General features: G+C 39.9%; 1 pseudogene; it reads right to left on the bottom strand.

Moving 5' to 3' along the window:
- Positions 1-6,554: 6,554 nt before the first annotated feature.
- Positions 6,555-7,485, bottom strand: LOC107512841 (annotated as a pseudogene).
- Positions 7,486-7,728: the final 243 nt, after the last annotated feature.

The raw sequence follows: 7,728 nt of genomic DNA, 5'->3' as shown, positions 1-7,728 counted from the left end.
GTATTTGAAATCGGTTAAAGGACCACTAATGTTTGACCCCTGAAAAGGCTCACCTTATCCTCTTCAACCTGGAAAATGGTTGGTAGGAGCCTGAAAGTTCAGAATCTTACCATTTTTCTTAGGTTAAGGTGAGCATTCATTCCCTCCAAATACAAAGGCTGTATCCATGTAACTAAGTTGACAATTACACACAGGACCATATGGATGTATTTATAATTGGTATAATGAACAGCTCCTCGTTACAGATATTAAAAGCAAGATCATTTCAGTACATGATAAGCGAATACAAGGAAAGACCTATCTGGCTAAATGGTGGAAGTAAATTTAATAATAAAAACCCACCAGAAGAAGCAACTGCTCATCTGAATTTCAAGGAAACTCTTCCTGCCATCTGCTGTTGTTAGCATTTTTTATCACCATATTTGCCTGATTCGTTTCAAAGCCCAGTGCTGCTAAGCTCTTCATACAGAATAAGCTACTAGGCAGGAGAACAGAACAACTGGAAGGTTGAGGGTGAATACAAAAGGCATTTCACCATCTCCAGACCCAGCGTGCCATCTTTACCAGCAGGGCGGACACCAGCAGCATAGGAATCAAGTTAGACTTCTCTACGGATGCTTTCATTATAGGAATGAAGGACGAAAAGGGACCAAAGAGGTGGCAACTTGGGTGAACTAAGAGATCACAAGGGCCTTCAGGTAGAGCTGCTTGGCCATGCCCATATGTCACTGTCCCCCTATTCATCCCTCAGTGCCGTGCAACATGAAACCCAGAGGTAATCAGGTCTGGAGACTGGGACTGAAAGGGTCCGCCCAGGGGAAGGAAACGTGCATCTTAGCAAATACCTTTGAGCCATTTACAGGTGTCCCAAAGGCTAGGTCTGTGTTAAAGGTCATTAGAGGGGAAACAGGATTGTCATAAATGGTAAGTCAGGCATTGGTGGTGGTGGTGGTGGGTTATTCTGGCATTTTGCTATCAATAGAAGAGGTTAGGGGACATAGTTCTTAAATGATTATGGGTCCAAGTGGGTACACGAGCTTACCGCAGACAAAGTGGAATTAAGGGGACTGTGAGTATAGGCAGCGAGCCAGCTCTCCCAAGAGAGCTGATGCATCTGGATTGTGTTCCTTAGTGAGCAGAAAGGGAACTCTTACCTGGGTGCCCACGGGAGTTGCAATGTGCATGTATCCCCCAGAGAAAAAATAACCAGGCAAAGAATGGGGGCCTAACCCTTCCCTAGGGTAGACTATTTGGACACCTCTGGAGGTTCTCTGTGAGCTCCCCGTGAAAAACAGAACTTTTGCTAGTGGACTTTGACAGACAACTTTCAATCCACAGAAGACCTAATGGACCAGTGTCTTAGGCAACTGGAAGGGCCCGCGGAGCAGCCACATCAGGGTTTCTCTAAGACCTGCGCTCGGCAGAGGCACAAAACCATTGGAAAAGACTTGAAGACAGTCCAGATTAGCCACATCTGCACGGTCTGCTGCTTCTCATGGCGTGCAGCTGTGCCTGGCAGGGAAGAACCACCTGTCAGCAATAAAAACCAATGCGATTTGGGCGTGAGACCAGTCTGTGAGAAGACAGCCTAGTTGTTGACACAACTCTATCTGGTTGGTTATTAGAGAAAGACAGACCCTAAGGGCTGGGTAGAAAATGGCCTGGAACCTGGAGATACAGTTCTCAAGTTTTTGTTTGTTTGCTCCGGGTGTAAAATGGGTGTATGTAAAATGAAAGCTATAGATCAAAATTCTCCCCAAAGAAATGTATATACACAATTTGCCTTCAACTCTGGGGACTCATAGGGAAGCCTGCACATGCACTCAAGGTTGAGAATCCCTGCTTTAGGGGCATTTTGAGATAGAAGAGATGAGTTTATTTATAGGCCCTAGTACCCGCATTAGCAGTTTTTCAAAGTGTGGTTTCTATAACACTTACGTGAGAATTCCCTGGTGCAGTCACCTAGTACTTCAATGCAGCTTCCTGAGCCTCTGCGTGGAATCAGGATCACTCAGGCTGGGGTCCCTGGATTTGCATTTTTAATAAGCACTCGGGTGGTCTTTATCACCCAGGAGAATGGCCATAAGAAAAGGTCTTTGGCATACAACCAAACCCTGAGACTGATACAAAAAGGTATCAGAAACTGATCACCAGATTGAGCTTTCAATTGATTAAGGACCCGAGGGGGTGAGTGGGGTTCAAGACTGTCGGACTGATTGAGAGGAGGGAGAGTCCAACATTTGCCCAATACCTACTATAGTCCAGGCACTTTAGCGTGTAGTTTATACTATTTAATTTCTCTCAATTGTCCCCATGTTAAAGATGAAGAAATCAAGGTTCAGAGAGTTTAAAGGGCTTGCATAGGGTCATAGAGCAGAATAAAGAGAAGAACCAGGCCTTAAATTCAGTCACCCTAACTCAAAACCCATGCATTTCTAAAAATTACACTGCACAGTCTGCCCGTTATATGCCAAACGTGAATTGCACAGAGAAATAAATCCATCCATTATATACATAAAAAAAAAATACTGAGCATATATTATCTTTAATGATCTGGCAATACACTTCAGAATAAAAGATTCACTCAGACATAGAGAGAAACACAAAATGTGACGTAAATCAATAGACAGCACATGAAGTTTGGGTCACATGTGCAATGGACACCCAGGCAGGGGCCTCACCACATAATTCAGGGTCACTAAAGAGGCTTCCTAGAGGAAGTGGCATTTTGAATCAGCTCTGAAGAGTCAGTAGAATTTTGAATGAATTCAACCTTATATCGAGCCTCGGTTTAAATAGAATAGAATTTCAAAAAAAAAAAATCCATCGCAAATATTACTCTTCATAAACAAGAATATTCCTGGATGACAGAAAGGAATTCCTGAACAAAGAAAAGTTTCTCAGTTTATAGTCTCCAATTCTTCGATAGCCCTCAGAGGACCATCCTCAGTTTTAAAAGGACATGAACTTGGCCAAGATATAACAGGTAGGAAATGGTAGACACAGGATTTAGACCCTCACAGTTCAGTGCCAATGTGCTCCCTCTAACCACAGCCCATGTTGACTAGCTAGTGTGGTTGGAGATTTGGGGAATCTGGTCTGGTCTATCTCATTAAAAGAGAAATGTTATAAAGATCCTATGTGGCAAAGAACTTGGTGGTATTCGTGGGGAGCATAAATGATTATGTTTTGAAAGTTAAGGGCATCGGGTTATCAGTTGTGGAGTAAACTGCCTGAGTATGAGCTTGAGAGGATATCTGTTTATCTGTCTTTTTCCATCTGGCAAACAACCTCATTCCCTGAAGAGTTTCTCACATTTGAAAACATGCTTATTTCATCTCTGAGCAGCGACTTATTCCCTCAGAGCCTAGAGAATAGTCCTGGAGGGCACTGACCTTGTATTAAGTGCTTCTCTTTGAGACTCTCCCTGACTTTAATTCCACAGTTTAGCCTTTGAGGACCCATATTTTAAAAGCTGGATTGACTGAGTGCCAAAGAGCAAAGGGGAAGAGAAAGGTTTATAAAAATGTATAACCGCCTACCTGTATGTTCAGTGACAACCTGTCTTGGAGAATGACGCACACCTCCAGTTCCCTAAGAGGGCAAGGGGCACTTGGATAACCCATTTAGATGAGGGCTTCAGTGATTCAGCAAGAAATACTCCAAAATCAATGGTAAAAGTTTAAGTGTGCTTATAACCTAATCTCTTAGAGCATCTTCATGAAACCTTTCCCTCCTAAAGGGTCTGTATGTTTCCGAATGGAATGACTTATCAATCTAAGCTTTCTTGGCAACATTTTTCAGTGACTTTCTTCTGTTCATTTCTGTAGCCTTGTTTATTTCTAAGGGTTTTTTCAGTTTTGCTTTAGAAGTTCTGGTTTATATGTAAATGCTGGTGTTTCTGGCATCCTCAGTTCTGTGTACATATAATGCCACCCTCAGCATGATAATAATAAGAGTTAACATTTATTAAGTGCTGACTATGTGCCAGGCAATGTTCCAAGCAATTACATGTGTTTACTCATTTAAATCTTTGTAACAACTCCATGAAATGAGGTTGTTTTATAGATGAAGATATGGGAACACAGAATGTTCCGGTGATTTGCCCGAGATCACAAGGCTAATATGTGGCACAGCGAGACTCTGAGTCATACAGTTTGGCTTCAGAACCTGTGCTCTCAACCAATATGCTAATTACCACCAATAAGTCTGTACTTTGACCCAAATGCTACCCATTGTAACTTTAACTTATTCACGCAACGCTACCAACTCAAACACATATGCTGGAGCGATAGTTTCCCAAAAGATCAAATATACTATTTAGGCAGTAATAATAATGGCTGTCATTTATTAAACTAATGGCATTTTGCATTATTATTTTAAAAGCATCCTTGCAAAGTTGTATAACTGACCCAATTTTTTAGCCCTATGAGTCAGACAGGTCAAACAGATTGTTCAAGATTATGAGCAGGTCAGTGGAGATTTGAACCCAAATCTGCCAAATTCAAAGGCCTCTACTCTTTCAAATATAACTTGCAGCCTTCTTACTAACTGCTCAGCACAACCAATCTGATATAGTCAAATAAACACTCAAATAAAGTGACTGTCATCACCATAGAACTTTTAACAACTAAAGAAGGAAGAAAGCATTGGCTATAATTAGACATAAATTCTAGGCTTTATGAAAAATGTGGTTTCTTAAACATCAGACAAAAGTAGGTATATCTCCTTGGTGACACTATAAAGTTAAAATAGTTGAAAGAGGAAAGGTTCATAGAAAAGAATTCTACCTGAACAATCACAAGTGTCTTATTTCTATTGGGCTGCTGTAACAAAGTACATAGACTGAGTGGCTTACAAACAACAGAAGTTAGAGATCAGGGTGCCAGCATCGTCTGGTTCTGGTGAGAACCCTCTTCCAATTTGCAAACTGCCAACTCCTCATTGTATCCTCACATGGCGGAATGAGAGTAAGGTAGTTAGTTGTCCAGCTTCTTTTTATAAGGGCGCTAATCCCATATATAAGGACTCCACCCTTGGGACCTAATCACCTCTCAAAGGCTCCATCTCCAAATACTATCACATTGGAGATTAAATTTCAGCATGTAAATCCCAGGGAGACAATCCAGAACAGCAAATGACATCGATCAAAAAGACAAAAGGGAAGTGTCTTAAAAACAAAAAAACAAACATGAAAGCTACTAGAAAGCCCTCTAATGATCTCAGATTTTTTTTTTTTAATGCCTGAAATATAAAAGGAAGTGCATGTAACCAAAGAATCCAAATCAGTCATAATGATACTAGGAAAAACAGAGCCAGGATTGCATGGGAGCTTAAAAAGATGGTAAGGGCACTGAGAGGGGTCTCTAAACTGGGTTCAGGGCAGAAAAAAAGAATGAGGAATGGAAGAGTCAACTTCTTGGGGGCAAACGGTGTCATGCTGAAAGCCAATAGAGAAAATTAGAACAATTCAATGTCAATATAGTTTTCTCTATCCAAGAAAGTGAGCTTCGAATTGAGAAAGCTTTAACAAATATAGCTAGTAGGAAACTGAAATCTAAGATAGGCAAGGAGATGATAAGAAAACACAAAGCCACTCGAATGAGTTCAAGTCCACAGGCCCAGGTGAACAACATCCTATGCTATTTGGGAGGATTTGGGGGGTGGGGGTTAGAGAACAGGAATATGCTCCTATTTTTAAAAAGAAGGAATGGGGGCATTAGAGAAAGGCGAAAAGTATCGAGACTTGGCAATATATTTTTCTATAAATATGTAGACTTTCACTAGGGCCAGCATTTCCATAATCATAAAGATCTCTTTAAAACAAATAGATAGCCCTAGTATCTTTGTCTAGTAGTGATCTAAAATGAAGTAAAAATTAGTGAAATTAATTATAAATGAACATATTTCAGCATATAAACCGAAGCTTCTAAACTTGTTTTTAACAGAGGCCTAATCACCTTATTTTCCAAGTTAGAGTGACTAATAATTAACATGAAAACCATAAATAATGTAGATGACATAAATGATATTGTACTTTTCCAAAGTAAAGAAATATATTTGATATATTTTTATGAATCACTTTTGATATCACAAAATAAGCTACTGGGCAAAAAATTTTGTTCAAAAAATCTCAGAAAAAAATGGACATGAGAAAATTATAGACATATGTATAAATAATGTCGAAATATTGTCATAGGTATGGAACTATAACATCAGCATTCGAACATAATAAAATTTTTAAAAGCAAAGGGTTTTCAAAATACAGAAGAAGAATTAGTCTAAAACAAATGAAAAATCATGATCGTGAAGCAGAGGCAACTATTTCTAATATGTAACAGATACTGAAACGCCATGAGGGAAATGAACAGAACTATCTCCTCAACTGGTGGTGACAAAGGACGTGGGTGGCTTTCATAAATGCAAGGGACATAACTAATTAATTAACTTACCACCTTCTTCAAATAAAAGTGAGAATCTCTTGGGAGAATCTAAACCCCTTAGCAGACACATCTTAGAGCAATTAATGAAATGCTTCATATTTCAGTAGAAAACTATTTCAACAGTGAAAATGGCATGGGAATCAGAAGTGCAGTCTACTCTGACACTTGGTAGTTGACGTTTTCCCAAACAGCGGCTACAAGTCACCTCCTCAGGTTACTATACTCCCAGCTGCACGACTATCTAAACTCTCAATTCACCAAAGGACATGAACTCTGCTGGGTGCTCCATATTCTGGACGGAGAACTCCAATTAGTTTTGTATAGTCTAATTCAACATGAGTATCAACTAACTGTCCTTTTAAATGTGTCACTCCATAAACCTGGCCCACCAAGTTTCACCTGGCAAATAACCAGTTCCTAGACTCCTTTTGGGGTGTTTTCTGTTTTGCACCACAGTAGCACATAAGTGATCGCAAAGTCTTGTTTATGCATAAGAGCCAGACTTGGAATGAGAAATTGTTCTTGGCATTCCTTATTTTTAATGAAACCTTTCTGAATGTCAGTTTGATGAGCAAAACTATCATGTTCCCAACATGAAACACTTGATTCATTCTGCCCCCGAATTCTGCACTCCAGAATCCAACCTATTCAGAATGAGCTGTCTGTACATAAATGTTTTTCTTAATGTTTTCCAGAAACACATTTATCTTTATGGGTTTAAGACAGTAAGTATGAAATTCATAAAATGTCTCATTATGTTGTCCAGCCCCCTCCCCTACCCCCGCTCATAGCAAAAGATGAACACCTCTGGGGGCAGAGTGGCTGATCCATCAAACGATGAGCGTGGTTTGGCTTCAAGTACTAAGAAGGGCAGCCAGTGGGTGGTCTTCCGGGACTCCCCTGTTTACGGCTTCCCTACTGGAAACCAAGATCTAGCCAATTTTTAAGAGTAAATATCTTTTCATCTTTAAAAGATAATTATTATTAACATAATTATTAAACATAAGTATTAAACATAATTACTTGTGCCAATGTGACTCATGCTAATCAAGGTTTACTAAACTAATCTTGTTCTGTGTTGAGACATTATCCAGGGAAGCCAACATTTTCATGGGTCAGGATTCCAAGAATTCACTGTCAAGGAATCTCTCTACAGACAATATGGATAAACATGGACTGGATGACAGTTAAGTAAAAAAGGAGTCTCTTAACTAGTTGAACGACTAGACGTATATGCTGCTGACAAACTCGACGCTGTCTACCTGGAAAGTAGTGTATGGTGATG

Source organism: Rousettus aegyptiacus, unplaced genomic scaffold, assembly GCF_014176215.1.
Source record: "Rousettus aegyptiacus isolate mRouAeg1 unplaced genomic scaffold, mRouAeg1.p scaffold_m13_p_12, whole genome shotgun sequence".
NCBI lineage: Eukaryota > Metazoa > Chordata > Mammalia > Chiroptera > Pteropodidae > Rousettus > Rousettus aegyptiacus.
This window is presented reverse-complemented; position numbering and strand designations above follow the sequence as displayed.